The 15,059-nt window shown below is 38.3% G+C and overlaps 1 protein-coding gene across 7 annotated transcripts in view; it reads left to right on the top strand.

Moving 5' to 3' along the window:
- LOC132907088 (zinc finger homeobox protein 4) overlaps positions 1 to 15,059 on the top strand; it is a 399,871-nt gene that overhangs the window by 83,074 nt on the left and 301,738 nt on the right. For all 7 annotated transcript variants that reach the window (XR_009658117.1, XM_060959833.1, XM_060959835.1 and 4 more), the window contains one exon: positions 4,444 to 4,494. The gene's annotated coding sequence lies outside the window, so the exon portion shown is untranslated. The remainder of the gene's footprint in view (positions 1 to 4,443; positions 4,495 to 15,059) is intronic.

Raw genomic sequence — 15,059 nt, forward strand, 5'->3', positions numbered from 1 at the left:
CGGACGTAGGCGGTCATTTGTTGCTGTTTATTAATTCGAGGCGAGGCGAGATACGTCCACTTTGTGCGATTCGGTTGCTCGTTTCGCCCACGCATAAATTTCTCTCTATGTGTTTCTCTCTCCCCGCAATAACGCGCGCACGTAGGCCACAATGGCGCGCGCGTCCGCCCGATGATAATGCAGGACATCGTAAATAAAATATGCCCCGATGGCCTGGCGGTAGGTGGTGAAGAAACGAAGCGGGGGAAGGACCTGGTCGAAATTCCGGAACGAAGCTTTTTCGTAGCGGCGAATCGGTGATTCGTGGATCAACGACGAACAACCGGACGAGGGCCGAAAAGCATCGTAAAGGCGGTAATAAAAGCGTTGCTACTAACATGTCGCTCGCGCGGCTTTTTATTGGCCAGGAAGGACAAGACGTTACCTCCGCCCGGATCTGGCCAGGACATTGTTTTGAAAGGGAAGACACCGTGTTCTCTTGTACGTCTCGCGAACTCGCCTCTGCAATAGGCCTGTGTAACGTTGTAACGAGCTTTTCAACGATTTGGAAAGTTCGTGGCACGTTCGATTGCTTGGATGTACAAGAACGGTGATTGTGAACTATGGTGTGGTAGGAATCGATCGTAACTGTGATTTAAGGTACAATGTTAAAAACGCTGTGCGGTGAACATAGGTAGAAAGCTTGTAACGCTGATTTTGATTCTGAGTGTACGATCCTTTTCGCATTTTAAAGGCTTTTGTATTTTCGGAACAGGGAACAGAAGAAAGCAAGAGAATTCTTCATTGACGAAGCGTTAATCGATATCTGGTGTATCGCAATTAACGCGTTAAGAGTAGCCATTTAGAGAAATAGAACTTTTAAAAACAAAATAATACAAATTTTAATAAAATACTAAATATCACTTGTGGAATATTAAAACATCGAATACTTTGCCCAGACTCGAAAACGTATTACTCGAAATATGGTAGCACTATATTTACGGATTACGATTACTACGGATGAGGTGTGTTACGTGTTCGATAATAGCCAGTGCATACACGACAGATAACCCAACTAAAAGAGTTATCGCTAAAAAAACTACCTGTTTGATATCGTACATGTTGAACCAAGCGTCGTACGTACTTGTATGTATATCGCAGCTGACAAATTAATATCGCCGGTTCGGCTCGTCCAGAATCAACGCTGCAGAGCCCTTATCGCGATCGATCGAACAGCGTCGAATTAATTTCGGTAGCACCTGTATCGATTATAAGAGAACGTTCTTTTTCTCTGTCTGTCCGTGATCACGCTCGGAGGCAACATTAAAAATAACCACGGTATCGGCCCTCGTGCAACGAACCACCCACGTCTCTCGGTCTCACATTACGATCGCGTATCTCTTTTAATACGGTGCTTCGCCGAGAGGGCATTATGCGAAATTTTTTGAATTTTCAACGAACGACGCCGCTATTGACGAAAATAACCACGCTTGCCCTACCCTCCGCCATCCGTTCCATCGGTAACCGAAGATCTGGCCAGCGTGCAAATCACATTTATTATGCGAGAAATAGAGTGGTTCGTTCAGAAGCTTTGTCCGACCATCACAATCAGTTTTACCAATGCTGATTATCGCGATCTCGTAAGGAAAACTGGAATGAGTGAGACATGGAATTGCTCTTGAACGCTACTTTTCTAATTATATCACTGGTATGCTTCGGGGAAGAATACGGATTATAGATGTCGTTTTTCGAGAAGAATGTGCTTTCGTAAATTTTAAGGAATATTAATCCTTTTGTTACGATTTGTCTTTTATGTCGCGTATTAATATTAGTGGAGTGTTTAAATCAGTAACGTTTAGGATACGTTTATTATCGAAGTCTTTATGAAGGTTAGGAATAGATGACGATTTATTATGAAAACTACAGGGACAAGTTACGGCATAAACCCATTAAATTAGCATTTGGTTCTCCAATTGTGAAGAACATTCGTAGATATTCTTGCTAAAGGAAAATGATTGTTGATTTTGTCGAATGTACATTAACATTCATAAACTGGAAGAATGGAATCTTTTTAGCTCTGTGCATATTTGTGTTTCTTTTACGCATTTAAGCATTCATAGGATCGAAATGGTCAGAAATTTATTCTATACAAATAGAAAAATTCTATCTAGTCGATGAGACAATTCTTTGATTTTCTTGCAACAATTTTAAATTGTAACAAAGCAATCATACCAATTTATTAGACAAGATATCGTTATACGTAGGTATGTAGCTCATTTGTTCATTAGTTTACTATCTTATTGAAGAATAATAAACACCGTAAGCATACAGTTTGCAGCGAATAGCAAGACTATAGATACAGAAGGAGGTCAGCTATACATTACATCCCTCACGATGACGAATTTGACCTTAAGCGACCATTTAATTTTGGACGAAGAACAATACACGAAGCTGCGCAAATATTTTTACATCAATACAGTAAGATAAAATAATACACCTTCGGACTCATCAGCTTTCGTTACTGAATCAGAGATCAAAGGAGTTTCTCGAAATCAATCTCCAAACTTCTCCAAGCTGCCATTTTATGATAGAAATACGTAGGGTAATCTACCCAACTATGCTAAAAGCAAAAAGTAAGAAAGCTAATTCCATCGTTTTATTACACCCTGGAACGCGATAATAGGACAAATATCTTCAACCCAACACCGTCAGTTCGATATTGTTTGAGATTGTTTCAAACCTGTCGTTTTCTCCTCCATCGAATCAGTTTCTTCGTAAAATCTACTCAAGACGAATTTAACTTAAAAAATCCTTAAGTTGGAAAATTCCAAGAAACCACGAGAGAAAAGAGAATAATCGTAACCCAAAGTCGATCGAGACATTTCGATTGGAGTAGCGGAGACGGATAACAAGATCGAAGCTCGAGGCTGGTTCCATGCCCGCGGAGAGACATCGATGGTTATTATGAGCAACACCATGGGGACCCGTAATATAGCCGAGGCGTTGCTGTAGGTCCGCCGCTTCTCTCCGCACGCACACCAACCGTGGACACTCTCCTAACGGCTGTAAAAAATGATTCTCGCGGCGAAAGACATGTAAATTTATGAAGGCCCTCGAGGCCCCTCTTCTGCCTACGTCCCTGCCTCCGACACAGATGCATTGTTGCGCTAACAATTAATTAATGTCGCTTTAATTGTACCTGCACACCATGCTGGTCACACTTCTACTTTGTTTCGTTTCCTTTCGTCTCGCCTCGTCTTGTCTCGTGTCGTTTCTTCCTTCGTTGGGTTTGGTCCTCGAACTCCTTTTGTCTTTGCACTCGGTCGAATGCACGAAATTATGCTGATCAGCCGGTGCCGTTTCGTCGTATTGTTCTTCCTCGAGAATACCTCGAGGTGAGCATTTCGAGAAGCGTGTCCCTTCTTCGTAGCCACATTGTTTCGTGGCGAACGCATTGTGAACGCGTTGTGGACGTCGAGACGGTGTTTGCTAATGTGGGACACGTGGTATTGTTAGGCTGATTGATAATTGTTTTTTTAATTAGACCCCTCGGGGAACGAAACTCATTACGATTCCGATGAATCGTTTCTGGCGACGCGTGTCGACCGTTCGCCGGATGTGAAAGCGCTCGGAATTTTTCAAACCTGTGAAATTGCGAATTTGAATCAGCGAGTTGGCTCGTTGTTCTTTTTACATTTTGAAAATGTTATTTTTAACTCTGTAGCGAAGAGGTTTTAATTCTTCATAAGTTTTGCCACCTTTTGCTATTGCAGATCTGTCTGCAACGTAAAAATATAATAAAATCATAATGATGAAATTATGAAAGAGCGGGCTTATTCGTACTACTTATTAGTATTTCTTCACACTACAAACGTGTAAATGAATTTGACAATGAATCTTCCAAATAAAAAACTACAAAACAATGACACAGAACATTTCTTAAATCATGTTCCTACGATTTTCTGACACATAAAAATTTACAGTTTCAGAGTCTTCTATTTCAATTGGAAAATTTACGTATTTCCATCTTAAGACAAAGAATCAATAGTCTTATCCAAATCAATTACCTCGAACTTTGTTAAAAATTCCAACGAAAGCGCAGGCCAAAAGTATCGAACATATTATTTCGATCCATCTAACTATAATCTCGTCACTCTAAACGTATGCAAGGTACAATGTATATCACTGGGCGATGATCGTTCGCCTGCAGCAAGCATTTCCGCGAACAATTTTTGCGCAGGATGTTGCGCTTATCGCGCGAGAATCTCGCCGGATGATCGGCGACGCGTTTAAGCTTCGGAGCGTCATAATCCAGTCGGTGAATTTCACACCTGCGCGATATGAGCATTAATGTTCCCAGGGTTTGTTATGTTTTTCACGTTACAAGCGTGTGTTCGTGTGTATTTTCGACGGTTGTATTGGTGCACGTGGTGTTCAACGTATGCTCGTATTTTTCTGTTACAGGGTATAAGGGAGCGGAAGGAGCGTAGATGAGTTCTACTGTCTGCGTCCTCGGTAAGTCGTGAACAGCGAATATAAAGATAATATAAAATGTCTCACGACCGAGCGCACGGGGTCTTTATGACATGCACGTATTATCCAACCTGTACAGACTTTCATTTAACTAACGAGGCTGCGCCTTTTGAAATTTATAAATGTCGCGGTGTAACGTTACATTCCTTTCAAGATGATACGAGCCTCAGGAGTTGGCTTTAGTTATGAGCTGATCGGTTTTATTTTAACCAATTAACTTATAAATTATATCTATAGCTATTCCGATCGTCGGGGATAATCTTCTTTTCGAAAGATTTGTTGCTGCTTTGGTTTGGATAATTGAATCGGTAGGTACGAAACAAATTACGAGTGAAAATCAAACCGATGCATTCTACATGTAAATAACCACCTATCCTTAAAATTGTTTATAATACATTCGTAAAAAGATTCGACGCGTGTTCAAATATTTCGTAAACCGCTATATCCCGACCAGATTGGTTAATCTTAAATTTCTCTTAATAAATAACAGTCTCTCTTAATAAAGATGTCTTCTGATTAGAAAACGTCGTTAAAAAAATAATACGGAAAATCTCAGCGAAAAATTATATTCAGAGTGTCGACCACAAACCACAACTACCCCCAATCGTACGTTCGGAACCGATAATCTCTGCTGAACTTACGAAGCGACATCGGGACAAATTTTCGAATGGAAACGATTCCTCGCGAGACTCCAAGCCAGTCCCGTATCGCGAAGAAAGAAATACAGATTCGAGAGGAGAGTAAGAAAGAGACAGGAAAGACCGAGACGTGGCAGCAAACTGTGGAAGAAGGAAAGAGGCGAAGGATGAAGGAGACAGGCCCCGGTTGCCGGACTACCTCTTCTTCCCCATAAATACGGATTTAGTCGCGCGGTTTACGAGCGAAAACGTGTCGAGCTTCGCGAGGCTGGCCGCGCCTAAATTATTAAAGTCGTAAACGATCGAAATCGTCGTTAAGCGGCGCGCGAAGAAACCCATCGGACCTGCCTCCGCGTCTCCACGACGACGACGATCATTTTTCCCGGGCGGCGTTTCATTGTTGGACCACTAAGCTAAGCGGAGCTCTGTTGGTCGCGTTGCACCGTCCACGACAATAAACGGGCTTACTCTTGAGCGAATACGCGCGACCAGCCGAGCCTACTCTTCTCGCCACCATGGTGACGTCCGAACCGAGCATAGATCAGACTGCAGGGTTATTGGCACCGGTAATCTCGAATGGCGCGAGTAATATCGCTCGATGAGTTGTTAACGCGAGGCGTTACGCGAATAAAATATTCCGCGTCGAGATCGCCGTCAGATTTATCGCCAACGCGTTCCACGCGCGGTTCGCCCACCAGAATTTCGACCCCGCGCGGATTTCCATCGTTCGCGCGTTCTGATTAGACACTGTGGATATTTATTATATATATTTAAAAAATTACTTCCCCCCCCCCAAATTATTATATTTTGGGGAATACGATCGAGTAAATGAAATTTAAGTGGAGAATTATTTCACCTGCTAGATGGGTCGCATTAACGAAGATGTTTTCTTTTCTTCTTTCATCCAATAGCTAGATTCTACTTTTCTATTCTAATTTTTTCTTATCAGGGACATTTTTCATTCGAACGTATTCCTTCGGGAAGTATGTAGTTATTGCGATTCAAATAATTCGCGCGTTTTATTTGCACGCAACTGGAATTCATGCGAGTAAGTAAATCACAGATGCTGGAATGCCGCGTGTTTCGCGTTAAATATTCGTCATAAATAATTAAACGCTGTTATCAGGAAATAGCATTTCCTTACGATTTCGAACATTCAGCGATAAAATAGGACGAATCGTAGAAATTTACAGTCGTTTATAGCATCATAAATTCTATCCGCTTTGGCTGGGTCTTTGATAGATATTTTAAGCAGAATGCCGCGATAAACACGTTTACTTCACGGAAAATGCAACGAACGCTATTAAATCTGCTGTAATTATTTTTCTATTTTTCGGCCGTGTTCTACTTCTTTCTCTCTCTATTTTCGCACTATCGATTTGAAACTATGGGTGGAAAATTTTCGATTAATAATAATCTATCGGTTCTCTCGTTGTTACTTTAAAATATCTTTCAGAATTTATCTAAAAACGGAGCTGTTTAAAATAGGATATTTAAAAATCGGAGTTTATCAAATCTAAGAAAATTAAGAAACGGTATTTTAATCTTTGTTCGATATTCTCTAATATATTCCTATATTAGAATTTCATTGTATAATTAATTAGTTTAAAAGATTTATTAGAAGATCTTGCTTGTATCTGTACATTTCGTTTCAAATATATAAAATCGTTCCTCTCGATAAACTCCTTTACCTTTTTCTCAAACGATTTGACGAAATTTTTATCTCACGAAAAATCGTATCGTCTGTCAACGAAGCGTCTTAAAAAAATAAAATATGCAAATGATCGACAATAAATAATGAACGTATGAATACTTACCATTAATAATCTTTACAACATATGCTTCGTTAATGATCTTATACGCAATTAATAATCCATGTTTTCTGCATTGCACAATATTGCTAGTTGCCTTCTGTCGCCTTATTTAGTTCATTAATTTCCGACTGAAAGGAAACGGGTGCATCGTTTCTCAGAAATAAATATCCTCGTACAGTGTCGCCGTAATGAAAGCAATTTCGTACAATCTCGTACGTAATTCCGTGTAATTTTCTGGCTTGTAATATTTTTGTCCTTTTTCCGTGGAATTTAGAGCACCGTTTATGGAAATTAAGAGGATTAAGGTTGCCACTGTACAACAGTTAATGATCTCTACAGGTACTCGCGTTTCTTGTCCACCGATAAGATTTTAATCGCGTCGATCCTCTAGTAGGTAACGAGCAAAACGTTCGTTCGAAGCTTCTTCTACTAATTAACATCGTGCCGCGTATAATTTTCTCGCGCCATTCTGCTCGCTTTGAAACACTGACTGTATCAAAATAGCAGGTACAACGCTTAATTAATCGGTGGAATTCGTGAAAAAGCAGGCAGAAGCATTTGTAAATATAGGTTCGAGAACTGGTCGTTTAGCAATATTTCTTCAAATTTATTTCATCAGAGGCTTCTCCGGATTAACTTCTGCTTACGAAATGTGATTCAAATGTAAATTCTTCATTTTGCTTCGAAATATTAAATTAATTCTTATTAATGGTATATATGGTATAAATAATAGCGATATCAATGGTTATAAATAAAATATCCATTTTCAGAGAGCCTCTATTCCAAAATTTGGCATCATTGTTAAACATTAAATCTCAATTTAAATTAAATGAAAATCGTTGTATTTCGTGTTTGTTAAATAATTTGCAGCAAGATGTACGTGTAATTAATGTATAATAATAGGAATTATTCGTTTCTATAGAATATTATTCGTGTAAATTAATAAAATATTAATAAAATATAAATAAAATTCTAACTGAAATAATAACTGAACAAGTGTGTGAAAGGCAGCTTTAGCAGCATTATTTAATTTACTCGATTCTGTAGCAGAACAAAATCGTATTTTTAGTAATAAAAATATTTCGTTATCTCGATTTTTTAAATACCGGTTGTCAAACACGAGCAAATCGCGGAAGAACCGACTTAGTATTGGTAATGTTAAAACCTCCGCGTACAATGTTATTAGCCAAACGTAGGCAGTACACTTAATATATTCTATCTATCTGATCGAAACGGTTTAATTGCGAGGTGATTATCTGCCATTATCGAGTGACTAACGCCGGTTTTGTTGCTTAAAACACCAATTTACGTAATCAAGCTGAAGTCGAACGTTCATTAGAGACGGAAGTCAATAATGACGTAAAAGAAACGCGCAAATTTAGACAGGACAAGCATAATTATCGTTTTAATGAACCGTGTGGTACAGAGAAAAAAATTTTCGTGGAAGAAGATCAAAATGTCGAACCATAATCTTAACAAAAAATTAACGACAGAGAAGATGAGAATTTCACTATAACCTATTTGTTCATTATTACAATATGCGCGCGATACTGATTTTGATATAAGAACGCGAAGTAAAAATCATGAAATTTAACAAAAAATATAGAAAATAATGATTCGTGCAATGTACACGCGCGAAACTTCAAGTTTTACACATTTAAGTTTTGCATGAAAGTCGTCTGTTAATAAATACACGAGTCACGTACAATACCATAAATTAAAAGGCAGAGAAAAGTGATTGTTACGAACATTGTCCTGTAAAACTTCATACTCTTTTTTAAGTTGGTCACTAATCACATAGCTAGCTAACGAGTTTGAAAAGTCTGCAAGAAGTAGAGTTAATTAGTTTGACTTACAAGATTCTTGTTTAGTATATCTAGGTAGGGAAAATCCAACCCGGAGTGAACGTGTTAATAATCTACTTACTATTTAGTTATTAGAAACATATGCAGCAGAGCGGTATACTTTTGTATGTTAAACAATGTTATTCTTATCTTTGATACGATGGAAAATAAGATGTGAATTTAAAGTACGTTGTTTAAACAACTAACGCTCTTCATGAGACAACGATTTATCGAAGACGCGTGTTCGTAAAAAGAATATCGTTTTTGGAAAGAAAAAAAAAAAAAAAAAACACGAATTCGACATGGATAAATGATATTGAAACGAACAAAATACGTGTCTATACGTGGGAAACGAGCAAACTGATTGTTAAATCGAGGATCACAAAGTGTTCGCAGTCACGGGGTCAGAATTTGATGAAGCACATTGATCACTCATCGGACGAACACTCATTTGACCACTTTTATTTCGGATGATCGCGCGAATGACCTGTGTGAAACTAATCCATCATCCGTTTGTATTAGCGATCAATCACGTCAAATGGCACGGTTTTGAAAGTTTGCACTGAAACCTGGATAAAATGTTCGCCGATGATAACGATCTTATACTGGCGAAATAAATCTTTCGATTAATGTAGCTTAATTGCGGTAAACGAGAATGTCGGTATAGAAATCTTGTATCATATTGATTTGTTAGAAGAATTTTTTCATCCAAAGTTGCTTTTTCTTTTTTTTTTTTCACGGCGAGTCATTCGTTTTCATTTGTCAATCACGTTAAACGATTAACGTTCGTAACTATCAATAACCATGGCGTTAACCTACGTTTATTCCCTCATAGATGTAATTTTTCTTTATGAATATTCTTGAAATTGTTTATGAAAATCCAAAGATCACAATATATCCACTAACGAAATTGACACTTAATCATTTTCTCAGCTGCTTTCCTTCGCTCACACGTATCGCACACCGCAACCGTACATGTAGGCACTGAAACATCGATCGAAAGTAATTTTATCTCCCGACAGTATTTCTCGTTTTGTAATTCACAGACATTTATTAATTTTCCAATTAACGATTATCTTTCCAGAGCCTTTGATTACTATCGAACGCTATATTATTTACATATGAGAGTAAAACATGCTGAATTTTCAAAGTCGCAAAACAAAATTATTTTAATCGCGCGAAAATAAAAACTGACGACGACATCGATTAAAAGACGCAAGAGTAACCTTGCGAGAACGCATTGAACGAAAAAAAGAGAACGGACAGGCGCAAGAATGTTTAAAATCACGCGAGAAAGATGTGGTGAGTTTTTAAAAAGAAGTCCATTATGTATATTATATTTTAATCGTTATTAATGTAGAATTATCATATAAATTATACTTATCATGCAAATCGTTGCGGAAAGCGGAAATTGAATTTTTATCGTGAATCGTGTTACTGACAAATTAGTTATGGTTTAACGTTTTACGCGCTCGACATCCGCGTCATGGCTGTCAATGAAATTCGTCACGCTCTTGTAAACAGCTTATGCAGTGTCTCTTATTCGTAAATTTCGCGTCTGTATCTCGAAGATGCGGCGTCGTGTTATTCCGTTAGAGAAATCGTCAATCAATCGAATAGAGTAGTCTGTCCTCTTTGTTGCAGATGATATACTTATATAGATTACTATCATTATATGCAATGAAATCTTATGTAGTACAAGTATGTATTTGGATTTTCACATTATTGTGCGATGCAGTGACGTGTAATTTACATTTTTTTCGTCTTATCTCAAACAACCATATCCTATTGGCGATAAGAATAAAATATACAAGAAATTTGTTAAATATAGAACAAATAAATAATTCTAAGAACACAACAAGGTTGGAAAGTATGTATGTAAATACTAAAAGAAACTTCAATAGGATTATTGTTCGTTTAAAGATTTTTGATCGTTATTTAATAGCCTTAGAAGGCACCGTTTTTCGTTCACTTAACTTATTACCTATAGTCGCTAAAAACTTGAATGAGCGGATCGCATCGGATAACCAACCAAACATTCTACCTTCCATTAATTTAGATCGCTTATTGTGGACTATTTTTGTGCTTTATACACATTACGAACGATTAAAAGTATATGCCGTTCTGGCTAACGAATAATGTTTAATCGAATGAAACCTCGTTTAATCCAATCAGTCAGTTGATTGTAAATTTACTTTACCTTGCTACCAGGTCTATTTTTTCGAATGAAAAACAGTTCGATTATACAAAATACCCTGGTATCTTATAATAAAATCTTGACGAATTAAGTAAATCCCTAAAGCCATTATATTTGTCATTTTTTGATTCATAAATTATATCGGTCATAAATACAATGCAAGTTCAATATTTCACATTAAAAATCTGCTAGAAATATTTTCGATACGTAATATCGGCATCAGGCCAAGTTTATAATTATTCGAAGCAAGCAACGAGCAATCTTCGCTTCTCAATCTCGATATAAAACAGCAAAAAGCAGAAAAAGTAACGTTTTAACTGTTCCTATAACAAACGATCCATTCACTGATAAAAAGCAAGAGAAACGAAGAGACGTGGGAATTAATAAAAAGCGGCGCGCCGATACCGCGGTTTAATCATTCATCGGCCGTATCGATCCTGCTGGAAAGCAGAAGTTTATGGATTTTCCCGCGCGAGCACACTGCAGGTCTCCAGCACGTCTGAGATTAGAACCGTTTCTGGGAACGTTGCGTGGCTGGATTCGCGTCGATCCTCCTTGTTACGTATTGAAGATAGGTGGCACGCACTAGGTGGTTGACTACAAAGAAGCGAAATCGATTTGCAATTGAAATCCCGCGCGTCGTGCAAGTACGTGGCCGCGGGTTATCCGATTACTATACGCCAGTGTATACGGTCGTTTCTCTGAACCTGGATAGCTTCGATAACGGGCCGAGTAGAGATGATGAAGAGGAACCACACGAGATCGAGAGTCGTTCGACTGCATTGCGAATGATCGTGAAACCTACCAGGTTGCTGACCCTGAACAGGGATATCTACAGAATCAAAGTGATCGAAGCGATATGATCTTAGTTTTATTCTATTTTTTATCATCGTGAATTTTTAAACTCGTTTGACGAGACACTAAACAGTTTTATTTTTTTCGTCTCCTATTTTATATTATATTGAGGTTTTGAAATTTACGGTATTTTACGGTCATTTGATAAATAAAGTAGTAATTTGTAGTTTAATTATAAGCGTGATCTACTTTCCTATAGGTTATCTTGATCTTTCACGTGTTTTTCTTTTTTTTTTTTAATTTTTTATTCTCAAGCGATTTGACGTTTCGAGGTTCGATAGCAGTGATGGGGAACGTATAATGATCAGGAACTTGTTGAACTTTTTAGGAAATACACCTATAATATCATCTTTTGTACGGTGCTTAATATTCTAACTGGAATTATGTAATTGTTATCGTTGTATACTTGTATGATCCTAATGACTGCTTGCATCATTTCACGAACCTAGAATTCTTGCTCAAGTATATTTAGGTTGAGAATTCAGAGTAAAGCATTAATATTCATGAGAATGGAAATTTCAGTTTTCCTTGTTCGATTATTTGCGAGAGGATAGAAATGCAAAGGAAGAATGCCTTCGAATTGAACGAAGATATAATTGCTTGCATTAGAATTTCCACGAAAATCCGCCACAGCGAATCAAACTCATTTTCTAAGTAATTTCTGTTGAAAACAAAGAAAGATATCCTTTTAACGGAATCCTATCGATGTTGGGGAGAGAAAAAGCGTCCGGTAAAAAATGGAAACAGAGTTCGTGTAAAGGCTCTCTCTAATTTCTCCTACACGCACTTAGTCTTCGAAAACAGACACGTTGATCCCCGAATTAAGAGACTCGAGGGGCTGAGCACGGGAAAGTTTGGCTTGGAAGCGTCGAAGAAAAGTCTCTTCGCCTTTTTCTTGCCGCGTCCCTGTCTTTTTGTACGAATCAAGGTGGTTCTTTAATTGCTTTTTGTTGCGCTAATCGATCGCTAGACATTTCAGTTTCTCGTTCTTGCTGAAACGACCGAATCTCCAGATGCATGTCCATTGTTTCGTCAAAATACTTCGATCGATAACGATTAATCCGTTTTTGATCATTTTTCTGAATCGACGAGTAATCATTTTTTTAACGATCAACTCTTACTTAAGGTCTTTCGATTTTACAGTTCTTTCTGTCTATAATTTAACTTAATAAATAGCATTTACTTACGTTTTTAATTACAATCTCGTAGATAACAATTTTTTGAACGTCAACTTTATAATCGTTATATTATAGATTATCGCGATAAAATCTTATTTCCCTCATTGAAGGTCGAAGGATTCAATAGAAATTCGAATAGCAAGCATCCCTCGTCGAAAGAACTTCTCCTAATTGTATTCGTCCACTAAAAAGACCTTAATACGCGTGCAAAACCTAATTTCATGGAAGTTCGACTTTTTCTTCGTTTTCATCCGCCAACAGCGTCCATGCCTGTGGATAACGTTCCAAACAATGAAGGGAACGATCATCCTTTTAAGGGTTCCAACGTTTGAGTACAACATCCCCTATGCATTTTTGATCCCCTTTTTCTCGTCTTCTTTTTCGATATAGTTTTCTATGACTAACTCGTTCCCTTCAACGATATTTCCCTATCGATTGATCTTCTTTCGTGGTTCTGCTTCATCCCCTTTGACTAAGCTATAGTCTTCGTTCCTTTCATAGGATCCTTTACTTCGATAAATTTTCCTATCTTCTCTATCCGTTTCAACAGGGCCACGACCCCAATTTCACTCTTAATATTGTCTTATACAGCTTCCTCGAATAAATTTCCTACTTTTTACAATACAATGTAATTAGGATACAATAGAAAAAATATTGTTCTATTTTTTATCCCCATTTCTACATCATCATACAGTACACATTTGAATGTCTATTCATATATATTCCGTACGTTATTGACCAAACATTTGAAACTGTTGAGTTCCATAAAATTATTTTGGATCAATAACGAAATTAACCGAAGATTCATAGATATAACTAACAACGAGAAGACTTACAAATTCTCGTCTAATGGTGTGTATCTTTTTATATTATAAATAATCCTTCGCACTGTAGACATGATAATCTCAAGACACCATCCAACAACCCTTTTCTATCTGTGAAGTCTCCGAACCGAGCAAACCTCTGGTTTTCCAAAAATTCTCCGATAAACCTGGAAACGACGAAGAATCTTTCACAGCTCGATCTCGAGCATCTCGGGACCTATACATCTTTGGATCGAAAAGGCCGAGGTCACGAGGGACACGAGGACGATTACAAAAGCGGGCCGGCAGGTGGTGGGGCCCAGATTCGTCCCCACGTATCGGCAAGAATATCGAGTGTCGACCTTCCGGAGGGCTTTGCGAACCGTTCGAACGGTTTTCGATCGGTTCGATCGGGCCCCCATCGTGCCTCTTTCTTACAATGTTTCTCACGTGATCCACAGACAAAAGCCGACGAATTCCAGCGTGAAAATCCGCGCCGCTACCGGGTCCACGGTGTCTCGTGACAAAGAAGGCGAGCACGGGCTCCTAGAGGAGGCTGGCAACTCCGCCGTGAAATCAGTTACGAAATCACGGGGTCCTATTCGAGTCGAAGCACGAGTCTCTCTCTGCTTCTCTTTGTTCCACTGGTTTTCCTCGACATCCCCCTCGCGTTTTGACTCGCCACGGAGTCGATCATTAATTTATAACGAACCAGCACCGCCTGTTATTATTCCATAGTTACACGATCGCGTGATTACACGCGTAAAGCGATTGAGTCGACGAGTTGAAATTGTAAACGGTGCAAGTGTCACGTATTTTCGATAGGGATAAAAAAACTGGAACTCTGTTAAATTTGACGCGTGTAATTTTTACCGTTTCGAAGCTACCCACTTTTATCGTTAACATTTTTATAAATTTGAAAGGAGACTACACGATAAAACACGTGTTTCGGATTAGTTTCGTTGAATAGCAAAGGAGCTTCTAACGCTCTGTCGGCGATATTTTGATTCAATATCGTAAATCATTGGAGCAGATATTAAACTAATTCCTAGAATAAATTAGAATCGATAAACCATAAATTAGCTTATGCTATAAGAAATCGTAGATTAACGGGAAAATAGCTTTCACCGACACATGGCCCTACCAATAAAAAATCATATCGATCACAATCGAGCAGCTTGATGTTATAACGCGACAACGATCATCGAAGCATGTGTC

Source organism: Bombus pascuorum, chromosome 5, assembly GCF_905332965.1.
Source record: "Bombus pascuorum chromosome 5, iyBomPasc1.1, whole genome shotgun sequence".
NCBI lineage: Eukaryota > Metazoa > Arthropoda > Insecta > Hymenoptera > Apidae > Bombus > Bombus pascuorum.